The sequence below is a fragment of the Ornithorhynchus anatinus genome, chromosome 18 (genome assembly GCF_004115215.2).
Source record: "Ornithorhynchus anatinus isolate Pmale09 chromosome 18, mOrnAna1.pri.v4, whole genome shotgun sequence".
Lineage (NCBI taxonomy): Eukaryota > Metazoa > Chordata > Mammalia > Monotremata > Ornithorhynchidae > Ornithorhynchus > Ornithorhynchus anatinus.
Genome location: NC_041745.1, coordinates 8,336,019 through 8,352,320, shown reverse-complemented (window position 1 = coordinate 8,352,320; position 16,302 = coordinate 8,336,019). Strand labels below are relative to the sequence as shown.

At 42.8% G+C, this 16,302-nt stretch overlaps 1 long non-coding RNA gene across 2 annotated transcripts in view; it reads right to left on the bottom strand.

The window, feature by feature from the left end:
• The window catches only part of LOC114818269, a 63,432-nt gene that overhangs the window by 4,491 nt on the left and 42,639 nt on the right, over positions 1–16,302 (bottom strand). For both annotated transcript variants that reach the window (XR_005661038.1, XR_003766123.2), the window contains exons 2-3: positions 3,443–3,517; positions 120–191 (exon numbers count right to left, since the gene is read on the bottom strand). This is a non-coding gene — a long non-coding RNA (uncharacterized LOC114818269). The remainder of the gene's footprint in view (positions 1–119; positions 192–3,442; positions 3,518–16,302) is intronic.

The following is a 16,302-nucleotide window of genomic DNA, read 5'->3' as shown; positions in this document are numbered from 1 at the left end:
CATTTGCAGCACTCTTGGTTAGCAACAATATTTTTAAAATTCCACGCCACTCCTTCCATCTACTCTTTGGGCATGTAAATACCTCATTACAGCCAAATCCCAGTTATTCAGGGCCTGACCTGTCAGTGGATCTTCAGTGATCTTGACTTCTTCTACTGTCCACTCGATCACTTCACTGCTCATTACCAGTTCTGCAAGTGGGTCAAAGGGGAAAGAAAAGTGTTAAAACCCAAACAAGTGAATTGGGCTAACCACTACAGCCCGGGAAAACTGGTCAGGGAAGAGGTTGAAACTGTTGAATTGGAGGCTTGGGGTTTATGGGTTGATCGGCATGGTTCCCACTGTCCTCTTTCCCACTGGTGGGAGTGGAGATATGCTATTCTTCATTGCAGCCATAGTTTACCTGCAATATATCATCCCTAATGGTTACATGAGCAGCTTTATAAACACCTAAGAAAACAACCAAATTGGAGTCCAGCCTGCCCTACTGTGTTCCTGTAATCATAATGATGTTTATTAAGTGCTTACTATGTCCCAAATTCTGGGATAGATAAAAGAGAAGCAGACTAGACACCATTCCTTTCCAACATGGGAGTGTCAGTCTAGGAGGGAGAGCAAGGTAGTTTATATGGCCTGTTTGGGGTTGGCTTTTTTCAGCATCCTAGCTTGCCCCAGGGCTTTTCATAGGTTTCCCAACTTCTGTTTCTGATTAACATAAAATCATGACTCTCAGATAGTGAAGGATAAGTTCACTTATCCAAGCGCTTAGTACAGTGCTCTGCACGTAGTAAGCGCTCAATAAATACTATTGAATGAAGTTGAAAAATAAATGTCTGATTGGCTTTTACTCCAGTTTTTCAAACTCTTTTCCATAGGCTGCTGCTTGGAGGAAGAGATGGAGGGGAAGGAGAGAAGGGGAATTTCCTCTGACAGTCTTAAGCATAATTGAGCTATGGAAGTAATAGTATTTAAAAGCTAACTGTGTGTAAAACACTACTAAGTGCTAGGAGAGAATACAGAGGAAGAAATTAGACATGATCACTGTCTCTTGGGGGACTCACAGTCTAAGAGTCCAAGTGGGGAAAAGGACCTTCAGGAATGATGAAATATTAAAACCCAACAGACTAACGCACAGAATAAAAGCAGAGTCAGTGCTGTGGCTAAAGGAGCAGAATTTCAGGCTCCTTGAGGCTCAGCATTCAGGGCATACTCACAGTCACCACTCTTTCTGGGGTTTTGTGGTCTCATTCTGTGGATGTGTGTGGGATCAGCTTTCCCCCTTCCCATCCTTGGTGGGCCCAGCACATGCTGGGAGCAGGGACCCTCAATGGTGGGAGGGAAAGAGAGAGCGATGAAGGGGTCCAAGAGCACGTGGGAGTGGCTTTATCCCCAGCCCATAGGGCAGAGAGCTGTATTTAAGATCTAGGTTTCTCAAGTCAACCCTCCAGATTTTGGAAGTCTTTTCCACTGAAGGGGCCCTGTTCCACCATGTTCAGGAGGAAGGGAAGGAGAAAGCTGCTCTTCCACTCTGCAATACTGACTCAGGGAGCGGTTCCAGCACCCTCTCTGCTTGGTGAAGAAATAGTCTCAACTTGCAAAAACTGAAAAACACGGTAGCCTTGTCATATCATGTTTAGTCATCCCATCACCTGCATGCCCTGTGGAGTACCACATCATTACTAAGCATTACATCATTTCTGTACTGAACATATGCATATACTCATTCCTCTCCATGCAGGGTGAAATCAATTAAAACTATCACACCACCTTGCTTGTTCTCCCAGGGGTGGAACTAATCAAACTTTTATTCAGTAGCAAATTTGGTTGCCTCCAAGGTAATTCATTACAATGCAGAGTTATTTATTAAGTGGGGACCATCAGTATTAGGAGAAAAATGCAGCCAAGTAAGACCGTGGGCAAGTTGGTCCAGAATAGTGGTCCATCCTCATGTTTCGTTCCCCAAGATCCATAACTCTTCCCTCAAATAATCCATCAGTAATCTATTTTCCATGAATATCTTTAAGCCGTTCTTGAGCCATTTCCCATTTTCTCTATCATTCAGGAAATAGTGTTGACTGAGCACTTCCTGGGTGCATAGCACCATACTAAATGCTTGGTGAATATAATAGAGGTAAAAGACAGAATCCCTTCTCTCCAGAAGCTTGTGTGGAAAAACAAATGACTAAGGAAATGGTGTACATCCATCTCTACATAGAACACAAGCGTTACAGTGGTTGTGGGGCGATTTGACTGGGGCAGTGGAAATCGATGGAGCACACAGAAGATTAGGAGGGATGGGATCTGGTGGATTTTAAGGGGCAAGGATTTCTGAGTGGCGGGGTGAGGCGATAAGGGTATGGGCAATGGGTCAGAGACGAGAGAATCAAAAGCAAGGTACAGGATAGATGGTTACTTGGAAAGAAAAAAGAGAGCTCGTTGGAAAGTCAGAGTGGATAGATGAGGGATGAGAGAACTGAAACGGGGTCTTGAATCCCAAGGCCAGGAAATGGGTGAGCTATTGAAGCTTTCTCTGGGGTAATCGTGGTAGTCATAGATGATGTGCAATGAGTAGGTGTGAGGGCTATATTCTCGAGGGGAACCTCTAATCCTGGATTGTATAAAGGGGGATGAACTAGAAGGAAAATTAGATGAATCATTATCATCATCATTATTTATTCAGTGGTGTTTACTGATGGCTTAACTTTGCGCAGAGTACTGTACAAAGCATTTGATTGTCTACTGTGTGCACAGCACTGTAACAGGCATTTGGGAGCAAACAAGAGAGACAGAAGTCAAGGAGCTCACCATGTAGGCCCAGGAGCTGTATTCTCTGACAGCCCTTTTTTCATTGCACCTGCATTCAACAACTACTCGTGATGATAGAATCGATATCACTGGGAGAGGCTGAATACCTGATGGAGATGGGTACCTCGTTTGGAGAGGATATTCCTCATCAGTCAAAGGTTTCGGAGCCAGATAACTGCTGGAATTAAACTTCCCAAATCTGCTCAAAGCTAGAAGTGAATGTCTGGTGATTCCATACAGCTCCCCAAAACAGTGAGCTGAGGGAACTTCACCTTATGTGTATAGTCTTTGCTCTTTGACTCCTGACATTTTCCAACTCTATTCTGACTTGTTTCATGGGAAGTAGCATGGCCTAGTGGGAAGAGCACAGACCTGGGAGTCAAAGGATCTGGATTCAAATCCTGACTCTGTCACCTACCTGCTGTGTGACCTTGGGCAAATCACCTAACTTCTCTTCAACCTCAATTACCTCATCTTTAAAATGGGGATTAAGACTGTGAGCTCTATGTGAGACAGGGATGGTGTCCCATACAATTATCTTGTATCTCCCACAGTGCTTAAAACAGTACCTGGCGCATAATAAGCACTTAATACCATAAAAGAAATAAACAAGAGATTCTCTCTTAAAGACACTCACCTTTATGGGAGCAGTTTCAACACCTGCAAGGTCATTTTTGAGCAAAAGACAACTCTACAATGACTCTCCAGAGGCCTAGAAGAGTAACGGAAGAAAATCAAAGGGTAGTTCTCCTCAGATTCAAGACACAAATCTCATTCTCGATGGGGTGACTGGCCAGAAACCAATCAGGAAACACTATTATATGCAATCATGTAATTTACAGTAAGTCTGGGGTGGTGCTTAATTTATAATGAGAGAGGTGCCAAAGCATTCATGTTTAGATATAATGCAAACAACAATGAAAAAAGCTCTCTGCCAATTCCAGGAAGACCATTGCCCAGTCCAGCCCTGGTAAATTCAGGAGTGGCCTAAGGTCTTCAACCTCCCTAACTGAACATGTTTTGGAAGATTTGCTCCAGGTGACATAAATCCAGTTTCAGACATGTCATTTCTGAAAGGCTGCACATCACCATTTTTCCCCCTCCTGGCAGGTTTACTGATTTTAATGGCACAGATCAGCTTCCTGCTTTTTTTAAATTATTCTTTAAACCATCCATCTATTAAAAGATTCTAAAGCTATATCTTGAGTAGAAATGCAACTCCACTTATAGGAAAAAGCAAGCAGAATTGCATGAAAGAATTATCCCCTAAAACTTCCTTTCTGCCTCAAAGAGGAAGCCCTGCTTTCACAGCCACCCCAGCCTTAAAGGGGACTGGAAAGGACCATCTAATTCAGGATTTCCCTAATGTCACAGCATTCAGCTCTTCCACTTGGGGAAAATTATCTGGGACTCCCACCGTGGCAGAAAATGGAAAGAAGGCGGCTTTATCTGAGAGAGAAAATTGGAACTTTCCTTTGCTCAGGAACTTGTCTCTTTTCTGTTCCTGCTGAATCGGGTCTCCGTTGAGACATGGAGAAACCACAAGTAGTTCCCTCGCTGAATACTAACACTAAAAGGCTAGAAAGTTACATTAAATTAGGGAGGCTTGTCTCATCCTTGTGAACTCCGCCCCTCAAAGAGTCCCAAATACATCCCAGAGCAATTTGGAGTTTCTGCCCTGGTGATACAGAGGAAATGAAAGGAATTTTCCCCCTGCACTTTCCCCTAGAAGAAAGCTGCCTACTCAGAGCAATAATAATAATATTGGTATTTGTTAAGTACTTACTATGTGCCAAATGCTGTACTTAGCAATGGAGTGGATACAAGCAAATTGGGCTGGACACAGTCCTTGTTCCACAGGGGGCTCAACAATCTTAATCTCTATTTTACAGATGAGGGAACAAGGCACAGAGAAGCGAAGTGACTTACCCAAAGTCACCCAGCAGATACGTGGCAGAAACTCAGGTCTTTCTGACTTACAGGCCCATGCTCTGTCCACTAGGTCAGGCTGCTTCTCTGCTCCGTTTCCCTTTCCACAGAAATGTTTGTCTTTTCCTGCTAACTAGATGAGCTACTTTCCTCTAGCTAAGGCTGAAATAGTGAAATGGGTTCTGCCACTTGAAGCTGTAGAAGTTTAGAGTTAGGTTTTTTATATAAATACATAGTATTTGTTATGCCCTTACTGTTTCAAGCACTGTTCTAAGTGCCAGGGTAGATACGACTTCATTAGGCAATGAAGAATAAGCAGTGAAGACATCAGGTTTTAGGGAGGAAGATGAAGGGGGCACTGAACTGTACTTTCCAAGGGCTTAGTACAGTGCTCTGCACAAAGTAAGCGCTCAATAATTATGATCGAATGAATGAATGAACTGGAGTCTTCAGTTCAGAGTTAAGAGTTTGGAGCAGTTGGTGGGGGGTGGGTATTCCTGAGGAAGAGAAGAATTGCTGAGCAGAAGACAGAACTGAATTTTAGCAAGGCAGAATGAATTTGAAGTGTCAGAAGTCAGCCCGATGCCTGAGTTTTCTCTGCCGAAACTTGGCTACCCCATTGGAGGCTTGTAGGAGGTAATTCAGGGCTGGGGGTTGGTGGTGCAAGAAAGATGATTCTTTACGAAAAGGCAGGCCTTGAAATCAGGGAAATCTAAGCAGACCAGAAGAAGATTGTATAGAGAACTACATAAAAACTAATTCTTCCCAAAATGATCTGTACCTTCATTTCAACAAAATTCTCCAGGACCATTCATTCAGTCATATTTACTGAGTGCTTACTGTGTGCAGAGCACTGCACTGAGCAGTTGGGAAAAGCCACCCACAGCTGTGTTTCAAGAATCAACACTTTACCCAAATCTCAGACTGACCTTTTCCATAAGACACCAGAAAACCCCACGCAACTTCACTTAGATATGAAAACACTTTAGACAGAGTGGAAAAAACCCGAATATTTGATTTTATTCTATGCATGAAGCGGAAAGATATTTCCTGTAGCCTTAAAAAAAATCAGAGGTTCCCTTAAAGCCCCCATCCTTTTCAGAGTGCACCAATGCCTAGATCTGTGGATCTTTTGGTCCAAATCAGGGGGCCCCTTAGGGTAGGTCAAGTCTTAAGGTTCCTGGAGGGTTGAAAGTAAGCCCAGTTCCACCCGCATCTGCCAGTTCCCTAGAAATGCCCCACTTTCCAAATCTCAGAAGCACTTCATAATAATAATAATAATAAGTGCTTACTATGGGCACCTTAATAAGCACTGGGGTAGATACAAGATAAGTGGATTGAATACTGTCCCTGTCCCACTAGGTCTCACAGTCTTAATCCCCATTTTACAGTTGAGGTAACTAAGGTACAGAAAAGTTAGCTGACTTGCCCAAGGTCGTGCAGCAGACCAGTGTGTAGGAAGCAGCATGGCCTAGTCAAATCTCAATCACATAGAGCAGCTGTCAGGATTTGTCAGAAAAATAATAATGAATAGTTATAGCACTTTTAAAGTGCTTACTATAGGCTAAGGTCTAGGGTAGGTCCAAGATTATCAGTTCTCCTATAATGCCAGGGTGGGCTTTCTAATAGAACCTCACATTAAAGATAGTTCATGCTGTATTTACTGTGCCTGCTGCCTGACAGGCAGTTTCCTCTGACACTGTATTGTGCTGTAGCCAAACAGGCTCACACTGTTCGAAGAACAATTCCTATTTCTGCCATCACAATGCAGCCAAAAATGCCAAATGAAAACCTGTATTGAGGCAGACCTGTGTGGAAAAGGGCTCAGTGTGTAAGGGAAGTGCTCAATAAATACCATTGATTGGTACAATTTTAGTGGGTACCCTTTATCTAGGGCTGTCAGGATGAAAGAGGAACTGTGTTCACCCAAAGATGAAGAGAGAGAGATCACATATCAGTGCGAGAGAAGGTGTGAGCTGCTCATATTGCCTGATCATTCTCCTAGCCACTTTGACCTTTGATATTGTCTACTCCCCTTGACCTTGGAGATATGAGAGTCTGCAGAATAACCCTAAATGAATAATCCAGCTATGTCTACAGCCATACTTGTTCTTAAGCATTTTGCACTGCACTTTCCTAGAGTTTACCCCTTTATGCTTATCTATCTTCCAAAGGGTCTTTGGAAAGTCTTCGTAAAGATTTGCATTTTTAATCTTTTGAATAAAATGAAAATCAATCAATAATATTTACTGAGCATCTACTGCATGCAGAACATTGTACCAGGCATTTGGGAGAGCACAATAGAGGTAGAAGACACAATTCCCTGCTTTCAGGGAGCTCACAGTCTAATGGGGTGTATTTTCAATTTTCTCTTGCTTTTACTTAGTAATTATTTTAAGTACAGTTAACTTAGCTGATGTTTAAAACCTTCTGCAAGAACCTGTTCCAGCTGACTTTCTACACACACATAACAAGGGAAGCGCTCTCGCGGGATGCCTTCTGATTTAAGCCCTGATTACCTATCAATTAATCAAGCAATTATATTTATTGAGTGCCAGATCTGTGCTCAGCACTATACTAAGCACTTAGGGGAGTATAATAGAGCTAGTAGACATGATCCCAGCCCTCAAGAAGCTTAAAATCTAGCAGATAATAATAAAAATAATAGTGGTATTTGTTAAGTGCTTACAGTGTGCCAAGCACTGCGCTAAGCTCCAAGGTGGCTACAAGGAAATTGGGTTGAACACAGTCTCTGTCCCATGTGGGGCTCACAGTCTCAATCCCCATTTTACAGATGAGGTAACTGAGGCCCAGAGAAGTGAAGTGACTTGCCCAAGGTCACACAGCAGACAAGTGGCACAGCCAGGATTAGAACTCATGACCTTCTGACTCCCAGACCCGCTAGGTTTTGTTCTCAAATAGGAACTTTCTGCAAGTTCTACTTTGGTCTTTGAAGATTATTGTAGTCAATATCTTTCATTTGGTAAAATACCTCTACTTTAATTATACGACCAGTAGCTGAAAGTGCCAGGAGGAGGGATTTCGGTGAAGATGGAGTTTCCAGGGGTAGAGCTCATGGTGGAGAAAGAGTCGGCGGGATAGACAAAAAAAAAAGGCAGGAAAGGGAGGCAGAAAGATACAGAAACAGGCACAAATGGGCCCTGCCTTCAGTGTGAATCTGGACAATGACATCTGTGCTTCTATCACATAATAAATACCTCATACCGACCATTGAGCCTTCAGTGTCTGTGTAAAGTACCATCAACCACTGAGGTAGGTAGAGCATGGAATTATTAAATCATTCAATCAATGGTATTTATTGAGTGCTTATTTATATTAATGTCTGTCTTCCCCTCTAGATTGTAAATTCATTTTGAGCTTTATACTGTTAAATTATACTCTCCCAATCACTTGGTACAGTGCTCTGCACACAGTAAGTGCTCAATTCGTATGTTCGACTGATTGAATGACAGGACACTATACTAAACACCTGGAAGAGTACAATATAACTGAGTTGGCAAGACACATTCCTTGCCCATAAGGTGCTCACAGACAACAGGGAGTGACGGACAATAAAATGCTTGATGAGGAGCTTGCTGCTAGGGTTTATGTCCATTTCAGAACTAATAGACGTTTGACCCGTCAAATCTTTGTCCTCTGCAACATAAAGCGCTTTTGCCGATTGGGAATTTCCATTAGTCGAATTGGTCTCTTTTCTGTCAATTGTACGCAGGTGCTTAAGTCTAATCTTCCTCTACCCTTCATCAAGCTACCAAGTTTCTGTTTACTAAACTTGAAAACCGTCTTTTCTCATAATCACTACCCTGTTATATTAAGGACCCATGACTGTCAAATGCAGTGGGCTTTGTCTGTGTGCCCTTAACCTAGAAAACATTTCTGAAAGTTTGGCCTCAGGGGAGAGGGCGAAGCTGACTGCAGTCCGGTTGAATTTTCCAATATCCACAAGAATTTAGAGTTAAGTCAATAGCTTTGGGATGGCTTACACCAAAGTCACGTGGCTTGGTGGATAGAGCACAGACCTCAAAGTCAGAAGGACCTGGGTTCTAATCCTGGGTGCACCACTTGCCTATAGTGTGACCTTGGGCAAATCACTTCAGTTGTCTGGGCCTCAGTTACCTCATCTGTAAAATGAGGATTAGGACTGAGTCCAATGTGACACAAGGACTGTGTCCAACCCGATTTGCTTGTATCTAACCCAGCGCTTAGTGCAGTGCCTAGCACATAAGTAAATAATTAACAAATACAACAACAATATCAGGAGAAAGCGCTGGGCTGCAAATCATGGGAATGAGAAACTGTACACTGAGGGCCAGTTACTCCCACATATCTCAGGGATTTTGAGGTGCAGTAGACCTGAGTCGCTCTACCTACGTAGTGCGTTTTGAACTCTTCTAAGAGAATATATGGTATTGTTATCGGGGATCCTCTTGACGAGCAATTGTTTGCCCACAGAAAATGCTGTGGTTTCAGCGTTGTGGTTTTCGCAGCTATTAGTCAACAGATTTGTTTTGAACATTGAATAAACAGTTGGCCTTGTCCCCATCCGTACTGATTTCAGAAGTTTTATCATTCCCAGGAGGTGGCTTCATCACCCAAGGTGATGTTGGAGGCTGGCAGTCGGTAGCGATTGGGGGAGCTCTTGATTACTTACTTATGGAGCCTATTAAGTCCTGACTGGTTGTTGAACACTAAGTCCTTGGAAAAATACAAATTCAGTTGGTCAGACACAGGCCCTGTCCCATTTGGGCTCAGGATCTAAAGTGCAGAATGGCAAACAAATAGAGAAAGGAAAGGAAAGGTTGTAGAGCCAATATATATGTATACGTATACATATATATATGTAATATGTATACAAATATTGGGGCTCTACAACCTTTCCTTTCTCTATCTGTATATATTTATATCTATATATAAATTCAGGTCTATATATTGGTTGAGACCTGAGTTAATCCTAATACTGAATGGTTGAAAAAAAGAAATGCATGCAATTTCATCCTGAAAATCATTATGTTCACATTTCAGTGGGGTATTTCATCCTGATCACTTCCCATCTGAGAGTGGATGCTGCTTGACCCTTCCTCATCATGCAACATAGAAGATTGCTTGGCTTGGTTCTCCCTTGACTCAGTGGATATTCATATACCGCCTTTGTTTCCCTGCAGACCTTCTCTCTCCAGAGCAGCCATCCTAACTCAATAGCATTTAATAGTAACTTAACTATTAACTAAAGTTTAATAATAACTTTAATAGTAATTTAATAGTAACTCCTACTATTCCCTTCATTATCACTAGCACTACTCCTTTTACAGCCTAAAATGTCGATAATTCGTTTACAATTTCAGCCCCTGGAATTGCTTATTTTACCTGTCTCCCTATGGATGTTTGTTTCTTGGAATGGGGAAAGGAAGGAGACATTTGGTCCTTATTACCTGGAATTTGGTTTCAATTACCCTGCTCTAAGGCTTTTGACTGATCCCCTAGCCAGGGGGGTGTTTTGCCTGCATTTACCAATCAATCAAAATCCCCACTGCATCAGGGGGCAGGGGTGTGCATAGAGACACCTCTCCAGGTGGAGAAAATATCCCAGTGGGCCCTAGATTTCACTGGTGGTATCCAAATGGAGACCCAGGAAAATGGTTGACTTCCAACTTGAACGTCTATAGCAACTGCTCTCTGAGGCAGTCGAAATGGCTTCCAGCAGTGCTTGAAAACAGCCTTGAATCAATCAATCACAACCAATCAGTGGTATTTATGGAATGCTCGCTGTATGCAGAGCACTGTACTAAGCGCTTGGGAGAGTAAAAGGCAGCAGATTTTGTAGACTCGATCCCTGCCCACAAGGAGCTTACAGTCTACCGGGAGAGACAGGATTCATTTATCCTTAAATGAATTAAGGATAATCAATTATATTTATTGGTGGTATCTGTTAAGCACTTACTGTGTCAAGGACTGTTCTAAGCCCTGGGCGAGATACAAGATCATCAGGTTGGACACAGTCCCCGTCTCCATGGGGCTCACAGTCTTAATCCCCATTTTAAAAATGAGGTAACTGAGGCACAGAGAAATTAAGTGACTTGCCACAGGTCACACAGCAGAAAAGTGGCAGAACTGTGATTAGAACCCAGGCCCTTCTGACTCCCACACCTGTGCTCTATCCACTAGGACATGATTGAGTGTATACTGTGTGCAGAGCACTGAACTGAGCGCTTGGGAAAATACAACAGACACATAGCACAGTAGATATGTTCCCTGCCCACAAGTAGAAATAGTAGAGTATTAAGAAATTTAAATATTTACATAATTGATGTAGGGTTGGGGTGAGTATCGAAGTGCTTAGGGGGTGCACAGCTAAGAGGACTAGCTAAACAAATGGCCAGATGGGTCAATATTTAAACAATGACTTTTAAAGATTACCCTCATTTGGTTTGGAGGGGTAGTTTGTTATGTCATGTTGAGTTTGGTTTTTTCTAAGCATTATGTTCCCATTATGTTCCTCTACTTGAAGTAAAGAATTGGGATTATTGCCAGAGCAAGATTATTCCAGTAAAGCAGGGATTGGCAATGGAATTTATTGGCCAAGCTGCTCGGAGAGTGTAAATGATCTGAGATGAGATTAAGAAAAGTCAGTGAAGCAGGAAGTCAGTTGATTTATTAACATCCGTTGATGTAGTTCCCAAAAATCCCCCGTCAATGAAAACGTTTTGGTCTCACAGGAGCGCAAATCCCGATTGCGAGTTTGGTCTTCTCTCCCCAGGGTTTGAGTGGCATCTGAGCCTTCACACTGCTTGAGGCATAGCTAAAAAAGTCCTTTACGGTTTCATCTTTGCTATTTGTGGCAACCAAAAAGTTACTAATGTATATATACACACACATGTGTGTATGCACATATATAAATATAAAAAAGCATATAAAATCAGTACCAACAAGGTCTGTTTTTTAATTGCCATTTCAGAAGACCCAGTAGTGAGCAGGCTGAAACCCACAGACCATATGAGAGGAAATACATATGACTGCTCTTGCAATCTTCACCAACCTGCCCGTCAAGCTTCCTCTTTGTTTGTCTTTGCCTCTTCAAATCACTGACGTGCAATTTCTTCAAATTAAAAGAAATATTACCCCTAGATGGGATGGCCTCATTCCTTAAATTCAATCGTTCAATCAAAATTTATTGAGCAACTACTATACTAAGCATTTGGGAGAGTACAATAGAGTTTTATTTCTTTTGTTATTTATATTTGATTTGAGAAGCAGCATGGCATAGTGGATAGAGCATGGGCCTGGGAGTCAGAAGGTCATGGGTTCTAATCCCAGCTCCACCACTTGTCTGGCTGTGTGGCCTTGGGCAAGTCACTTCACTTCATTGTGCCTCAGTTACCTCATCTGTAAAATGGGGATTAAGACTGTGAGCCCCAGGTGGGAAAGAGACAGAGACCGATTTGCTTGTATCCACTCCGGCACTTAGTAAAGTGCCTGGCACCCAGTAAGGACTTAACAGATACTACAATTATTATTATTATTATTATGTGCTTATGATGTGTCAAGCTCTGTTCTAGGCATTGGGATAGATATTAAATAATCTGGTTGGACACGGTCCCTGTCCCACATGGGGCTCACAGTCTAAGTAGGAGGGAGAACAGATTTCGAATACCCATTTTACAGTTGTGGCACAGAGACGTTCAATGACTCGCCCGAGGTTACACAGCGGACAACTGGCAGAGCTGGGATTAGATCCTAGGTCCTTCTGACTCACAAGGCCCGTGCTCTTTCCACTAGGCCATGTTGTAGAGTAGATATGATCCCTGAACCCCAAGAAAAATAAGAAGCTCAAATGATCAGGGAAGATAATAAAATAATATACAGACAAGAGGAAGAAGGAGTTAGTACATGAGTTAGTGCTTAAAGTAATCAGGTGTGCCCACTATGTACACATAAGTACTGTTCACAGTTGGGAGTATAACAGTGCTCAGTGTTTGGGGGTGTGGAAGTGCACAAGTCATTTGTTGGGGGAAAATAACTTGGAGAGATTAGAGATTAATTGGGGAAGGTTTCTTCGAGGTGATGGGATTTCAGGAAAGGTGTGAAGATCGGGAGTGGTGTGGTCTGTTGGATTTGAATCAGGAATGAGTTCCAGGCAGGAGGAAAGGCATGAGCAAGAAATTGAAAGTTTAAAAGAGGAAACATCCTAAGTCATTTTAAAAATGGAGTAGCTCCTTCAAAAAATGAATTAATGAATTAATCTCAGCGAGACTCTATGTGCTCTGATTTTAGTCCTCTAGACTATAAGCTCCTTGTGGGAAGGGAAAGTGCCAACCAACTCTGTTGTACTGTACTCTCCCAAACAGTTCAGTGCTTGGCACAGAGTAAGCATTCAATAAATACCACTGATTGATTGATTGATTGAGAAGAGAAAGGGATCTGGAACTGAGCCTTGAGGCTCACTCACAGTTAGGGAGTGGGAGGCAGAGAAAAAGCCAGCAAAGGAGAATAAAAAGGATTGTCCAGAGAGATAGGAGGAGAACCAGGGAAGGACTGGAGCTGAAAAAACAAGAAGGGAGGAGGTACACAGTGTCAAAACAGCCGAGGGTTCCAGGAGGAGTATAGGACCGAGTAGAGTCCATTAGATTGGGCAAGGAGAAGTTATTGGGGAACTTGGAGAAGGTGAGTTTAAAAAATCTCAAGAAGCTAACACAAGCTTCAGGGCAAAGGCTTAGGGTTTGTTTGGGCTTTTTTTTCTTTTTTTTTTTCTGGGAACATGGTACAAGTCAATTTCTAGTGGTGGGGTAAAATGAGTAGTTAAATAAGCAGGCTATTGTTGGATTGAGATTTGTTGCGGAGGGGGAGATGGGGGGAGATTTATTGTTGCGAGCAAGATAGATATTATTGCTGCTGCTACATATCCCTCAGATATTATTGCTGCTGCTACATATCCCTCAGTAAATTTAAAATTGGTTTCTGTAGGATTCCGTCCTACTTCCCTGCCTCTGTTCTTTCTCATTAACAACACATGATCTCAGGGGCTCCTGCCGCTAAGTCTGGGCAAGGGAATGACAATGGTGACAGAAATGAAGAAAGAGAGTGTGTGTGCCAGTTTGGGTGTGTGTCTGTGAGAGTGTCTGTGCATGTGCACCCCACTAGTCTTCTGATTTTTTTAATATTGTTAAGCGCTTACTGTGTGCCAGGCCCTGTTCTAAGTGCTGAGGTACCTACAAGCCAATCAAGTTGGACCTAATCCATGTCCCACATGGGACTCAGATATAATCCCCATTTTACAGGTGAGGTAACTGAGGCACAGATAGGTTAAGTGACTTGCCCAAGGTCACACAGCAGGTGATGCAGCCAGAATTAGAACCAGGTCCTTCTGATGTCCAGGCCTGTGCCATTTATACTAGGCCACATTGCTTCTCTTTGTATTATCCTTCCCCTTTTCGTCCCCGTCTCTCCATCCATGAAGCAGTGTGGCGAAGTGGAAAACGCACAGGCCTTGCAGACAGGAGACCTGGGTTTTAATCCCGGCTCCACCACTTACCTGCTGCGTGACCTTGGGCAACTCCTCTGTGCCTCAGTTTCCTCATCTGTAAAATGAGGTTTTAATACCAGTTCTCCCTCCCTCCTACACTATGAACCCCATGTTTGTGTCCAATCTGATTGTACTGTATCCACTACAGTGGTTGGCTCACAGTAAGTGCATAACAAATACCCAATAGAGAAGCAGCGTGGCTTAGTGGAAAGAGCACGGGTTTGGGAGGCAGAGGTCATGGGTTCTAATCCTGGCTCCGCCACTTGTCAGCTGTGTGACTTTGGGCAAGCCACTTAACTTCTCTGTGCCTCGGTTACCTCATTGGTAAAATGGGGATTAAGACTCTGAGCCCCATTTGGGACAACCTGATTACCTTATGTTTACCCCAGCACTTGAGAATGGTGTTTGGCACATAGTAAGTGCTTAACAAATACCATTATTATTATTAGAACTCTCTACCTTTTGCTTGTCTCTTTTTATGATTTCTTTATGATTTCCCATCTCTCACTCTCTCTCTTTCTCTACCTTAGTCCTTTTCTGCTTCTCTGTTTTTCTGAACTGCCTTTTCAGTCCCACTCCTTTCCCGTTTTGAACTCCCCAAAAGGGTCACTTTAAGGTTATAATAAACCACCAGGCCAGCAGCTCAGAAATCCCCTCATAGCAAAAGGTCCCTGAGGTTGTTTTCAAGAGAAAATGTTCCAAAGTGGAGAAAGGGTACTCGGGCCAGGATTTACATGGTTACATATTAGGGTTATCCCCAAGTCATTTCAGGGTACAAATTCCCTTTGAACTCAGAGGATACCGGAAGCTGTTGTGCAGGATCTTCAAAATTTATCCAGTGGCCTGCTAACTAGGTAAGAAAGAGGCCCAAGAGTCGGGATGGAAAAATTCAAAATGTGGAAAAAGTACAGGCCTGAGGTAAGCCTGCCCTCTAATCTATAAGCTCACTGTGGGAAGGGAATGCGTCTACCAACTCTGTTGTACTGTTCTTTTCCAAGCACTTAGTACAGTCCTCTTCACACAGTAAGCACTCAATAAATATCAATGATCGATTGATTCAGAGGACCTGGGTTCTAATCCAGCCTCTGCCACTGCTGTGAGACTTTGGCCAAGTCACTTCACTTCTCCATGCTTCAGTTTCCTCACCTGTACAACAGGGATTTCTTTAAACTGAGTCCCATGTGGAAAAGGGGCTCTGTCTGACCTGGTTGTCTTGTATCAACTCCAGCATTTGTCACATAGTAAGCATTTAACAAATACCACCATTATTATTAAATATTATTAAATACCACCTTTCCCCTAGGTCCGCATTCTAAATATAAGGGCAGAACATAACATCAAACTGTGGTCTTAGAAAGGAAAAATACATTTCAAAGGAACCGTCTTGTGGTGGGGACAGAGAGCCAGCCAAATTGCCTCATCATTATTATTATTAATCATATTTATTGAGCGCTTACTGTGTGCAAAGCACTGTACTGAGAGCTTGGGAGAGTTCTCCAAAAGGGCACACATCACCTTCTCCACATCCATTTCTGTTCTGAGAGAAACGTTAGATCATCTTAGATCATCTTAAATGGTAATTTCCTCATCATAAATAAGATTAAAGTAAATAAAAGAAAGGGACAGTCTGGAAAAGAGAGGAGAAAGGAATAATGAGGAAATGACACAAATACAGGCTTATTCTCTCCCCATTCCAACCAGCAGAACTTTCTAGTAGATTAGTAGCTGAGGGGAGTGACTCTCTGCTTTACCAGAGTATTCTACAAGGAGCACATAATAGGTCAGAGACTGACTAAGCTATGACTCCCATGACATATGATAGGCTTCTGGGTGACTTTTGTCCTTTGGAGTCCCCCAATTAGGGTAGCTGTCCATAAAGTCAGGCTGACTTCATGGTCCCTGGAGAAACACATCCTCCCACTCTATCCCTCCCAGCTTCTCTCCATGCACATACCCCTCCCTTCTGCTCCAGCTGATGTCTCATTTACCCAGTGGCTCATGAGGGCAGGTGAGGAAACAGAAGCACAGAC